Source organism: Chenopodium album, chromosome 11 (assembly GCF_948465745.1).
Source record: "Chenopodium album chromosome 11, dcCheAlbu1.1, whole genome shotgun sequence".
Lineage (NCBI taxonomy): Eukaryota > Viridiplantae > Streptophyta > Magnoliopsida > Caryophyllales > Amaranthaceae > Chenopodium > Chenopodium album.
The window spans coordinates 55,912,080-55,925,537 of NC_137844.1; the positions used below are offsets into that span (position 1 = coordinate 55,912,080).

Here is a 13,458-nt window from a genome sequence, read left to right on the forward strand (position 1 = left end):
GCATAATTTTATAACCTCCTCGTAGTATTTTTACTAACTAGGAGTTTCACGTAACTTATTTATATAATTTGTCACATGTACCACTCTAATAATCCTGGCTATTTTATACGGCTAGATAAAGTATCTAATAATTACAAATTTTTAAAAAAAAAAAAAAAAAAACACACACACACATTGAACTTTCTAGCTTGAAATCCTAATTTACTTAAGCTGAAATCGCGCATATCATGAGATAACAGGGCAGCCATCAGCCACAATTCCGGGGGCAGAAGGACAAGTAGCCAACGGACAGTAGTCGTCTTGTGACATTCCCCACCAATTCAGCCCATAGATGTTATTTCCTTGGAGAATGTACAAGAGCATCCCCATGAAAGCAACACCAGTATCCAAACCAGCTGCTAAGACATAGTTGCACTTCGCCCACCATCCCTTGTACCTAGAGTACACATAACAGTTGAAGAATAGTCCGACTAGTCCCCATGTCACGTAGTTTATAGACCGAGCAGGCGGTATTCCTACTGCTCCAAGGAAAATAACAGGCATGTTTATATACTTTATCCATTTCTTTTCAGGATACTTTCGAGACAGAAGCCATACAGGGACAGGAGCCAGCAACCCAACTAGGAAGAACCAGTTTAGCCCTGAGTAGACTGAGTTTGGTCCGAACATTTTGGCCGGACCAATAACTCCCCATATGATTGATGCATTGAAGAATACGGCGTCATTTGGACATGTCCAAGGGCTACCCTCAGGAAGATTTTCAACGTCACATATGTACTTAACTCCAGAGAGGAGCCACCATGTTGTGCCTAGGTAGACTTGTGATGACACTATGGTTCCCACCAGCTAAACATGCATAAAACACAGAATTATTTGATATATGAATTGACAAGCGTGAAAATAAAAAAAATTGCAACTAATTTAAAACGGAGAAAGTATATGTCTTATACCTGTACAAGAAACATGGACTTGGGAGGAATCTTCATGTAATGTCCCAACTTAAAATCTTGGATAAGAGTGAGTGCTTGAGTCATGCTTATATAACCATATGTTTTGAAAGACACATTAGCAAGAGGCCTTCCCGGATAAAGATAGCCGATAATAAGCTCCGTTATCACATTTAGTCCAGGTTGCTGTCGAACGAGCAGAGAAAACAGAGGAATTAGTACATACATCATTCCCAAACTTACAAACTAGCTAGTATAGTTGTATAAATGAATCATATATATATCAAAACATACCATGTTTGTTGTAGCATTTATGATGCCAATGGATAATGTGAAAACAAAAGCCATTGCACAAGCTAAGATTAATCCCCACCAGGGAAGTTGAATCTGCCCACCAAAGCCCTCACAAGCGAGCAACGAGAGAGCAAACGTAACAACTAACAGTACATAAAACCACCACTGCGGAACTTGTTCATAATTCTTTTTCATTATTCTAAGATGCACATCAGCATTCTCATCCTTTATCTTAGCCCGAGTTTTACTCCACAACTCCATTATCGACCTATACATAACAACAAACTATGAGCGATGAATTGAATTTTCAAAGGCAATATTCATTATTGTCAAGATAATAGTAATGGTGGGACTTGCTTTCCATGGAAGAGAGCAACATGTGAGATGGTAGCCGTTACAGTGGCAAACGACAACCCGTAGTTCAAAGCAAATAAGACACTCATATAGAGCTTGCTATAAGAAGCGTAGGCTAAATTGTTGAAGGTGAAGGTCTTACGATCCATGATGCGAGAAATATTATAAACCTGACCAGAAATGTCGTATGATCTCGAGGAGATCACGGGAAACCTCCTAGCCTCGTAAAGATTTCCATAGTACGTACGAGATAGGAAGAATTATATAAACCAAGAAAACATATCCGGCCAATACATTTAGTATGGCCGAAGGAGGCACAGCAAGAGGATTATTAAGAAAGCTAACCTCGGCGCTCCAATCCAACGAAAAGGCGCCTATGCCAAAACCATGGAGACCAGATCCAACTTGTTGCATTGTCATGTTCTTTTTAAATATCCAACATAACACTGAAAGACAACTTATTGATGGAAAAAGGTAGCCAGGAACTATGTAATATGCATAGCTTGATATGATTGTTATGAGAAAGAATTGTTGTCTTGTAATTCCACCCTTCTTCCTCTTTTCCTTCTCGTGCAATGCCCTATAAAACCCGAAAAACTCCATGTAAATAAAACCACTAAACCACCAAACGTTCATTCATTAGCTACTACATACTTTCTCTGTTTCTTTGTAGTTGCAATATTTTACTAAAATGAAAATGTCACAATAATTGCAACACAGGAAGGTTTTTGTGGTAAAAATTGCACTAATATCTTTATTTAATGTTCATGGTCTACTTGATTATAGTTCTTACAACCTATTTAACTCCATTTTAAGTGGATTATATCATGTGACGTCCACTTTCCTTAAATACCACGATAAAGTGTGTATTGTAACTATAAAGAAAAGGAGGAAGTATATATATATATATATATATATATATATATATATATATATATATATATATATATATATATATATATACGAAAATTAAAGAACGCGAAGAGGGAGACTTGAACAAGATTCCCCGGCCACCACATGTACGGTGAGTCCACTAGGTACTTTCGAAATAGACCAGCCCATCCGTGGCCAAGTAGCTAAAATTACAATTCATTCCATTAATCAACATATACACAAATTCATCTAAATACACAAACGCGAAAGAGTTAAGCAAAAAGTTACGTACTTGAGTAGTTAGAACAAGGAAAAAGGCAGCAGCGAACTTTAAACCTTGATGATAATAAGCTTTAACGGAAATGATGATATGATCAGCATAAACACCACCAGAACCACAACTCGCAAACATAGTAATCAACACATGTTCTTTCAGGTTAAAAGGGCCCGGGTTCAACGTAAAAGACCAGTTTGTAAAGGGTACGGTGTATTGTTTTGTAGGTAATGTTGCAGCCATTAGTTTCCCAATTGGTACCACGGCAATTTGAGCTGTGACTGAAGATACAAAGAGAGGATTCGCCCTGAAGCCGAAGAATTTGTTCGCGAATGACAGGATGATGCAGGAGGCTATACCAAGTACCCATGTTCTGAATGTTAAGCATGGTAATGTTGTATCGTCTGTTATTGGAACTGTTAGCCTCACCTCTTCTATCGGGCTGTCATTGATTTCTTCCCCTACAACATTCGATTCATGAAAACCATATCAGTCGATAACTAGCTTTGTTGGTTAAAATGTTTGGATACTTACTGTATATCAAACCCATATAAACCTTAATAATATTGTCATGTGAAAAACTTAGAGATATAACTAAAAGTTAATGGCACGTATAATTTCTAACAATTATAACTTTTTTAAACACTAAAAATTACATCAAGAAGAAAATATCAAACACGTATAATCCTTAATAGTAATATCATATGAAAAACATAAAAGATATATAATCTCTAATAATATCATATAAAAACATGAAGTAAAAATTAATGGTATAAAAATAATACCAGAAAGAGGATCAGAGAAGGGTTTATCATGAGAATGAGAGTGTTCTTCCCCCATATTTTCTCTCTAAACTCCTGATTAATCCGTAGTAAAACTCTATATGACTAATTAGCTCATTTAAATATACGTTGTATTAAAAAATTTGTAACCATCTATATTTACCAATTACAGCACAAGATCAAAAAATGTATCTAACCCACATTTTTTATTGATACATGTTATTTTTCGCATTTGATATCTTGTTATTTGACCAAGATGTATATAACCCATATTAGAGTATTCATGCATGTTATTTATTTCTCAATGTTGAGATTCATATGGTTTTTAAAGCCATATATACTTTCAAAAAAATTATGCATTACCTAGGCCCTGTTCTTTTGAGCTTCTGGGCAGAGCAGAGCAGAGCAGATTTCAGCAGAGCAGAGCAAAGCAGAGCAGATTTCAGCAAAGCAGAGCAGAGCAGATTGAAGCAGAGCAAAGTAGAGCCGAGCAGAGCAGATTTCATTATTATTATTATTATTATTATTATTATTATTATTATTATTATTATTATTATTATTATTATTATTATCATTATTATTACTAATATTGTTATTATTACTATTATTATTATTATTATTATTATTATTACTACTACTACTAATACTAATACTATAATAATAATTGTAATGCTTTATTATTGTTATTAAATATTAAATATTATTATTATTATTATTATTATTATTATTATTATTATGATTATTATTATTATGATTATTATTATTATTATTATTATTATTATTATTACTACTACTACAAATACTACTACTACTACTATTATTACTATTATTATAATCATTAAATTTTATTATTAAAAATTCATTATTATTAATAATATTAATATTATTGAATATTAATTATATTATTATTAATATATTATTATTAAATATTAATTACATTATTATTAATATTATTATTATTAATATTATTATTATTAAATACTAAATAAATTATTATTAAATATTAATTATTATTATTATTAAATATTAATTATATTATTATTATTAAATATTAATTATATATTTCTTCCGTTTTCTTTTACTTGCAACACACCTTTTAAGCACGCAGTTTTAGGAGATGATTAGTGAGGGTAAACGAGCGATTTTATCAATATAATTTTTACACGGAAATTAGAATAGAGTTAAGTATCATTTGTAAAAATTATAATGAAAAATTTGTCCATTTACATTACATAAACCAGAGCTCAAAACACGTGCCACAAGGCTGTGTTGCAAGTAAAAGAAAACGGAGGAACTATTATTATTAATAAATATTAATTATTATTAATAAATATTATTTATTTATTTATTATTATTAAATATTAATTATTATTATCATTAAGTATTAATTATTTATTATTATTTTTATTAAATATACATTATTATTATAATAATTCAATATTAAGTATTAATTTTAAGCAGAGCAGAGCAGAGCAGATTGAAACAGAGCAGAGCAAATTTCAGCAGAGCAAAGTAGAGCAGAGCAAAGTAGAGCAGATTTCGGCAGAGCAAAGCAGAGCAGAGCAGAGCAGAGCAGCTCTAAAGAACGGGCCCTAATTGAGCTAGAATGCATATACAAAAATTTATCCGTTTTTCGAAATTTTACCACAACATATACAGTCCCATCTCATATCCTAATGTAGGAAAATGCTAAAAAAGATTTGGAATAGATAACCTTGATTACACCGATTGCGTGTTTTTCTCGTCATACATCCTTAAATTAAAACCATTTTAGAATATCTTCACTATTCAGGCATTATACATTGGTTTTTAAACTATTAATTTTTTAGTATTGATGCATCAATCATTATAATTTTTCATATGAACTCGTAATCTTGTGATTTAGTGCCAAAACTGCCAGCCACTATAAAATCATCTTATTTCCGTGTTAAATGATACAATTGCCTTTGTAAACAATGCATATGGAGAATAAGATTAACTCAAAATAAGCCGAAATTAAAATTAATACTCATATGATGATCAATGTAAACTATAACTTCATTAAACAATAATTTTGAAAAAAACAGGCCTAAAGAAATACACCAAAAAAAAGTGTCACTTATTAAATACAAACAGTCCCTAATAAATTAGTACAGTACTACGTAAATACGTAATAATATCATCATAGAATAACATTGAAACAAAAGAATTATAAATATATAGTTGAAAAACAATACCTGAAACAAGATCGGAGAAGGGTTTAACATGAAGTTGAGAGTGTGAGGCAATTACGTCATCTTCTTCCCCCATATTTACCACTCCTTATTATAATAATTTTTATCTGATTTAAAGATATAATTATAGTACTTAAGTAGTAATTCCATTTATATTTTCTTAATGATTTTAAAAAATCCCGGATAATTACAACACAAGATAATAAAAAATGTATGTAACCCTATAAGAGTATTGGTGCACATTTGAGAACTTATTATTTGACCACATTTATCATTTATTGTTGTTATCTGAAATGACAAATATCCAGTAGTAAAATTTTTTTTTTTTTTTTTTTTTAAAGATATTTTAACAACAAATACACTAAAAAATGCTACTCTAAAATTTTTCCTAAAAAAAAAAAACTATATTATTAAAATGGATATTTACATGCATGATAAAACTCTAATCAATAAATTGTCGTGATCAGGTTTTGAGATGTGGCACTTATACTAGTACGGCCCGTTCTCTTCACCGTTAAATTATTTTTACTGAACTTAAATTAATTTTACTGAACTGAAATTATTTTTACTGATTTTCTATTATAATTCTTCCTTAAGAAAACTGAATTTTACTGAACTGAACTTAATTTTACTAAACTGAAATTAATTTTACTGAACTGAACTTATTTTTACTTAAGTGAAATTATTTTTACTTAATATTATTTTTTTAAGGTGAAGAGAACAGGCCTACGTAGTATTGATTCAAATGCACGACACACAAAAGGAGAAAATTGCCATACGGGATATATTATACAGACGGAGTACGAGCACAACCTAAATAATTCAAATTGAGGCAAAAAAATTAAATATCTGACTAATCCATTAATTTTTTTTTTGATCCAAATGAGGAATGATTCCAATAACAAAAGAAACAAAGCAGTAAAAGAAAGAACAAAACAGAAAGCAAAATAAACAAAAACTACAGCTAACTAAGCAGGAACTAATCTAGGGAGTGTCACTCCTCTAGCATCCTCTTGCAGTATCCTTCCAAGCTCATCCGGAACCATATTCATGATAATAAGTTGTGAGTCTTGAAAGACGCCGCGGTTAGCCAACCAATCCGCCGCTCGGTTTCCTTCTCTATATATATGCACTACATGAACTTCCCATCGATCATCTTTCAATAGCTTTAGACAGTGTTGTATGTCATGAACACATTCACCCCTGCCATCAGTTCCATTTTGAAGCATTCTTGCACACGCTTGATTATCTAAATGAACTTCTAGCTTCTTTATTTGCAGATTATGTGCTAGCTCAAGACCTCTCACTAGAGCCATGACCTCTGCTCTAAAGGTCGTGCAGTAGCCAAAACTTGCAGACAATCCTGAAATAAATTGTCCCTCATGATCACGAATGATGGCTCCTCCTCCAGCAGGCCCAGGACAACCCTTTGTCGCGCCATCACAGTTCAAAACAAACCAACCAGGAGCAGGGGAGTGCCAGGAGACATTCTCCTCAATTTTCTGATTGCTACTGCTTGCAGATTTAGTAGATTGCTTCACTAAGCTTTCACGAACTTCTCTAAATCTTACTCTTAAGAATGCTCTTGTATCAATTGGTATTTCATCTCTTCTGTTGAAAACGCGGCAATTTCTCCAACGCCAAATCCACCAAGCTGCTGTACAGAACATGGTATCCCATCCCTCAACATTAATATTGCTCGAATTTTCCAGATTATAACTCAGCCAATCCTTCAAGTTCAATCGAAAAAACTGATCATGGAACCTTGGGTGCAGAATTTTATTCCAAGCCAGCCTTGCATTCGTGCAATCTCTAAGAATGTGTAATGTACTCTCATCACCATTACCACAGATTGGGCATTTAGGATCATCAGTTAGTGTTCTCTTGTACAAATTCAGGTTACCAAGGATTCTGTCGTGACAAGCCAACCAAAGGAAGGCTCTGACCCTTTGTTGCACAGGGGATTTCCAGATCATATCCCAACATTTCTCATCCAAGACATCTGTTTCATGTCTCATAATACTCACCACTGATTTTATTGTAAATTTGCCTTGAGAGTTCCCTTTCCAATAGACTAAATCACCTATTGAATTGTCAACACGAATCTCATGGTTTTGATTGTGTTTAAGAGCGTCTTGTGGTAGAAATTGCGCAAAAACATTCTACCTCCAGCCAAGCCCCTCCTCCCACATATCCTCGATAGTAGCTTCAGTAAGCTCCATAGGTATTGGTTCAGAAACAAGCTCCTTCAGAGGCTTGTCAGTAGCCCATTTGTGATCCCAGAAACGTGTATTCTTGCCATTACCAACTGCAACACGCACACCTTCACCAAGAACTCTAGCATTTTCTGTAATTCCACTCCACACATTTGAGCATCCATGTTTAGGAGTGAAAATGTCCAGGTCACATCTTCCCTTACAATATTTAGAGCGCAGAACTCGGGCCCATAATGAATATGGCTCACTAAGCCTCCTCCAGCCCAGCTTTGCAAGGAATGCCGAATTGGCTTGTTTAGCAGAATAAATCCCAATTCCGCCTAGCTCCCTTGGTCTCTGTAAGCATTCCCATGAGAGAAAATGAACCTTTCTCTTATCCTCATTGCCACCCCAAATGAATCGCCTAGATTTTTTATCAATTTCCTCACAAATCATTCTTGGGATTTTTGCCGTTTGCATTGAATAATAGGCTAAAGTTGACAGCGATGATTTAGCCAAAGTTATTCGTCCTGCCAAAGACAAATATTTAGCTTTCCAACCCGCAAGGCGTCTATCGATTTTCTCACACAAGTGACTAAAAGTTGCTTTGGTGACCCTACTAGTTAATGTAGGCATTCCCAAATACATACCCAAGTCGTTAGTCACCTCCATTCCTAATTCAGCACTGACCTCAAGTTGCTTTCCCATATCCACATTACTTGAGAAGTAAACTTTGGACTTTGGCAAACTAACTTTCTGACCCGAAGCATTGCAAAATCTGCTCAAGCACTCACGAATAAGACCGGCTTATTCAACACTTGCTTCGGCAAAAAGGACTATATCATCAGCAAAAAATAGATTTGAAAGTTCTGGCCCATCTCTACTTGCACGAATAGTCTTCCATTTGCCACAAATTATTGCTTCCTCAATTACTTGATAGAATCGTTCCATGCACATCACAATAAGGCGACAACGGGTCACCTTGACGAATTCCTCTGGTAGGCTTGAAGGATTTTGAGGGCTCTCCATTCCACAAAACTTGCAAAGAAGCTGTTGTGACACAATCCAAAATTACTTCAATCATAGTGATAGGGATATTCATTTGAACGAGGGTATCTCGGATAAATTCCCATCTAAGCCTATCGTAGGCTTTTTCGAAGTCAATTTTAATGGCCATATATCCTGTTGTCCCTTGTTTCTTTCTCATGGTATGTAAGACCTCTTGCATTATCACTATGTTGTCAGTTATTTGCCTTCCCGGAACGAAGCTTGATTGAGTATTCGAAATAAGGTGAGGTAAGACCGGCTTGATACGATTGATACTAACCTTGGTGATTATCTTGTATGCCACATTACAAAGTCCAATTGGACGGAATTGAGAAGTCATCTCAGGTTGTTCAACCTTCGGAATTAATGCAATGAAAGTGTGATTGAGATCTTCTGCTGATTTCTTTCCCTCTAGAATCGGAAGTACAACATCATACACATTATGAGACACCAATTCCCAATTTTTTAGATAGAATAAAACTTGGAAACCGTCAGGCCCTGGTGCTTTCAGAGCACCCATGTCCTTGATCACCTCGTCAATTTCATGCCTCGAGTAATATTTGGTGAGTAAACTCCAATCAGAATTAGATAACTCAGGGAATATGTCTTGCGGGATGTCCAACAAATTCTGTTCTCCGTCTTCAGTAAATAAATTAGAGAAGAAATCAACTATGATATTTTGGATTTCACATTTGTCCTGCACCCAAAGACCATTTTTGTTCTTCAATGCTGACACTTTATTCTTCCATCTCCTCACGATTGTACTAAGGTGAAAAAACGTTGTATTTTTATCACCTTCTTGAAGCCATGTAATTCGGGATTTTTGATACCATAGCATTTCTTCTCTATCTAATATTTCGTCCAATTCTTTGCGGAGTCTAGCTTCCAGCTTTAATAACCCTCTGTCAACCCGAGTTGCTAGTTTCTTTTGAATCCCACCAATTCGAGCAAGAAGTATTCGTTTTTGCTTGAAAATATTCCCAAAGGTATCCCTATTCCAATGCTGCAAATCAGAAGAGAGTTTAGCAAGAGCCGGAACTAAAGGTCTCTCTTTACACCAGTGCTGCGCAACAAACTCACTAAAATTCTCGTGTTGTAACCACGCAGCCTGAAAACGAAAGGGCCTGTGAAGAGACTCCATAGGAACAAAGCCATTCGGGGAAACAAATAAGGGGCAGTGATCCGATATTGCAACAGTTAGGTGTCTCATCGAAGCATTTTCAAACCTCATAGCCCATTGATCATTGCATAAGGCTCTGTCTAATCTGCCACTTTGTCTAGTTTCAGGGGTCTTGCCTCTAGCCCACGTATGAGCAGCCCCCGAGAATTCCACTTCAAGCAAGTCCATGGTTTCAACCCAAGCATTGAATAAAGCTGATCTTCTATTTGTTTCTGTAGACACCCATTTGTGTCTCCCCAAAACCAAACCCAGTGATGAATGCCTTTCACGTTGTGTTATTATCGAATTAGGTGAAAGTGGTTTGAAAGTCGAGTGTTGCGGTTTAGTTTTAATTAAATTCTTTTCTCTCTGTTTTTGAAAATGACTTTGTTTATTTGAAAATAGCCAAACCAGTTTAGTTTGGTCCATAATTAAGGTCCAATAATAGTGTAGATGGATGGGGTTCGAAGAGACCTTTCCAATGATATATTATAAGATCAATTCCGATGAATATTGAGGAAGTTATGGCCAGAATACTAAACTGGGCCTGGTTAATTATTTAAATACGGCCCAATGATCTAGAGGAGGGCCCAATATTAATTATTATTCCTAAAATTATTAGGATTAATTATAGTTTTCTAGAAGTTTCTAGAAAGTTCTTTTTAATTCTAATATTATTAGATTTAATAATTAATTATCTTTAATAGATTTTTATTTGGAATAAAATATCGTTTTGTTATCTTAAATATATATTTTATCTTCGGTACGGATTCCGTAGATCAAGTTGATTAAAGATCGGATTCCGCGTGAAGAAAAACGCGCTAATACAGGTTGTCGCCAAACGACAAATCTGTCGCCACGCGACAGACTCTGTCGCCGCGCGATTGACCCTGTCGCCTCGCGACAGAGTTGATTTCTGGCGACAGCGTGGAGTTTTATTCCTTATCAAATTCTATGATTTTTCTGGACTATTTTCATTATAAATAGCGTCCGAATCCCTGTTTTCAAAAAATCAATTCACAATCATTCAATTCTTCCTTAATTCTTATTTTCTTTCTCTCTCTTTCTAAACTAGCTTTTCAAACACAATATTCCGCATTCACAAGACTTAGAGTCTCCTAGCCAAGTTCGAAGTTGCCTTCGCTCTAGACGTGAAAGGTTGATAATTTCTGAGGGTTTGGTCCAAAACGAGTCAAAACTTTATTTAATTTGATTTTAATTTAATTCTTTAATTCTTTAATTATTCTTTATTATTTTCATTGAAGTTTACTAACTCGTGTATTTTGTTATTAGAAAGAGGTACGAGGCTTCAAAGTATGTAATCTTATTACTCTCTTTCAATGTAGAAAGCATGCTTATTATTGTTTTATATTCCTAGTATCATGTTAGGATGTTGTCTTATGCTTTCTAGTATCATGTTAGGATGCTTTTTATGATTTCTAGTATCATGTTTAGGGTGCCTTTACTCTTTCTAATATCATGTTAGTACCATGTTAGGTTTAAAGCTTCGATCTTTATTGTTTAGTGACATGCTAGGGTTTGTTATTAATCTTGTTAGTATCATGCCTAGGATCTTGCTATTATTATTGAGCTTTATTATGCCTTATCATGTTATTATCATCGCTGTTATTGTTTATTTGTTATTGATTTATTTATTATGTTGCTTGATATGTTTTATTGTTATTGCTTGATCACACCTTTTATGATTGTTAAAGGGAATTTGTACTTGAAATCACGCTTAATAAGATAATTATTAATTTGGTTTAGGCTAATGTGATTTTAATTCAAGTGATCGCCAATAATAGTTTTATTTGTGCATTAATCTCAACCAACATAGATAAACAGGGTAGCTTTAATATAATGTTTGTATGTTATTCGAAAAGCGCACATGAATACGAGCAGAACAAAGTAGAGGCCTATTTTATAGGGCGGGTCCTTTCTTTTGTAGATTGGATTCGTGCCCTCATCCCCGGACCCTGTTTGGTTCAAGACCTTATGGAGTAGTTTACGGTCCTTTGGATTGTCTTTTGGGTTTACAAGTTCCTAAAACTTGTTGGCGACTCTTTTTGCTCTTTGTCTTTCCCTTTGGAACGCCACCGTACTTTAGTGTATGATCACAGTGGGGTTCAAGTTTGGGGTTATCATAATGCTTGAAATATTCCCTACAGTTTCACTACACGATTTGTTTCTTTCCGATGGGAAGCGAGTGTCATTGAAATCTCCTGCCATAAGCCACGGTTTACCATGAGTTTTAGCAAAATTCTCTAAATCATCCCATAATTCCTTCCTTTTTTGAGGATCCGGACTTGCATACACTGCTGTAAAGTACCAAGGCATAGCCCCTACTCGAGAAATTTCCATAGTGATGTGTTGGTTATGTTGGATAATAGGACATACAGTAACCACATCCGTTCTCCAATATATCCAAATCCCCCCACTGAAACCAATTGCATCAGTTCTAGTGTGTCCATCATAGCCAAGAATTGAAGCAATTTTCACAGCTTGCTCCCCTCCCATGTGAGTTTCTACCAAAGCAAGAACATTCGGTTTGTTCACCTTGACCAAATCTTTCAAATTAGTCACAAAATTTCTACTACCCGCGCCTTGCACATTCCAAATCATGCAAGTAATTGGTAGTGAGTCCGGGGCTAAATTTGGGATTGTATCTTCCATAGAAACCGAGATAGAAGGTAAAGAGGTCATATAAGCTTGAGTAATGAATCTAAGCAAACGCTTAAATTTATTGGGAATCTTCATTGTTGCCACCAACTCCTTTGGGATTGTGGTTGGGGGTAACATTGAGTCTAGCTCCACTTCCAAAACATGAATCAGGGGGTTCAAGGTTACCATGTATGGATCCTCCATCGAGTGACCCACACATAGTATCTTGTCTGTAGGAACCGAGAGATTGATTGATGAGGGAATCTGAGACATGGGTGATGGCTTCTTCTACCACTTCTATGCTTTGCTCTTGCTCGCTTACAGTGTTGCTTGGTTTTTCCTTAGGGAATGCTTGATCAGTGTCACTTATGTTAGCTTCGAGGGCACAGATGGAATTCTCCTTTCCTACGTGTGATTGAGTAGCTTCTTTGTTAATGATAACTGTATAATTATCATTAATTTCCTTAAGTGGGGTACTAGCACTTTTGGTGGAAGGATTTTTTCTTTTCTCTTGATAGACTTTATTGGAGATACTCTTTTTATTTTTTGCTTGTGAAATATTCGAGATAGAATTATTTAGCTTGAAAATAGGCATGATATTTTCCTTAGCTAAAATATCCTGTGATTTCTCACTAAGGTTGATCGTTTCGAAAAAATTA

General features: G+C 34.9%; 1 pseudogene; it reads right to left on the reverse strand.

Annotated features, from left to right (window-relative positions):
- Window positions 1-225: 225 nt before the first annotated feature.
- LOC145566925 (oligopeptide transporter 5-like) lies at window positions 226-5,813 on the reverse strand (annotated as a pseudogene).
- Window positions 5,814-13,458: the final 7,645 nt, after the last annotated feature.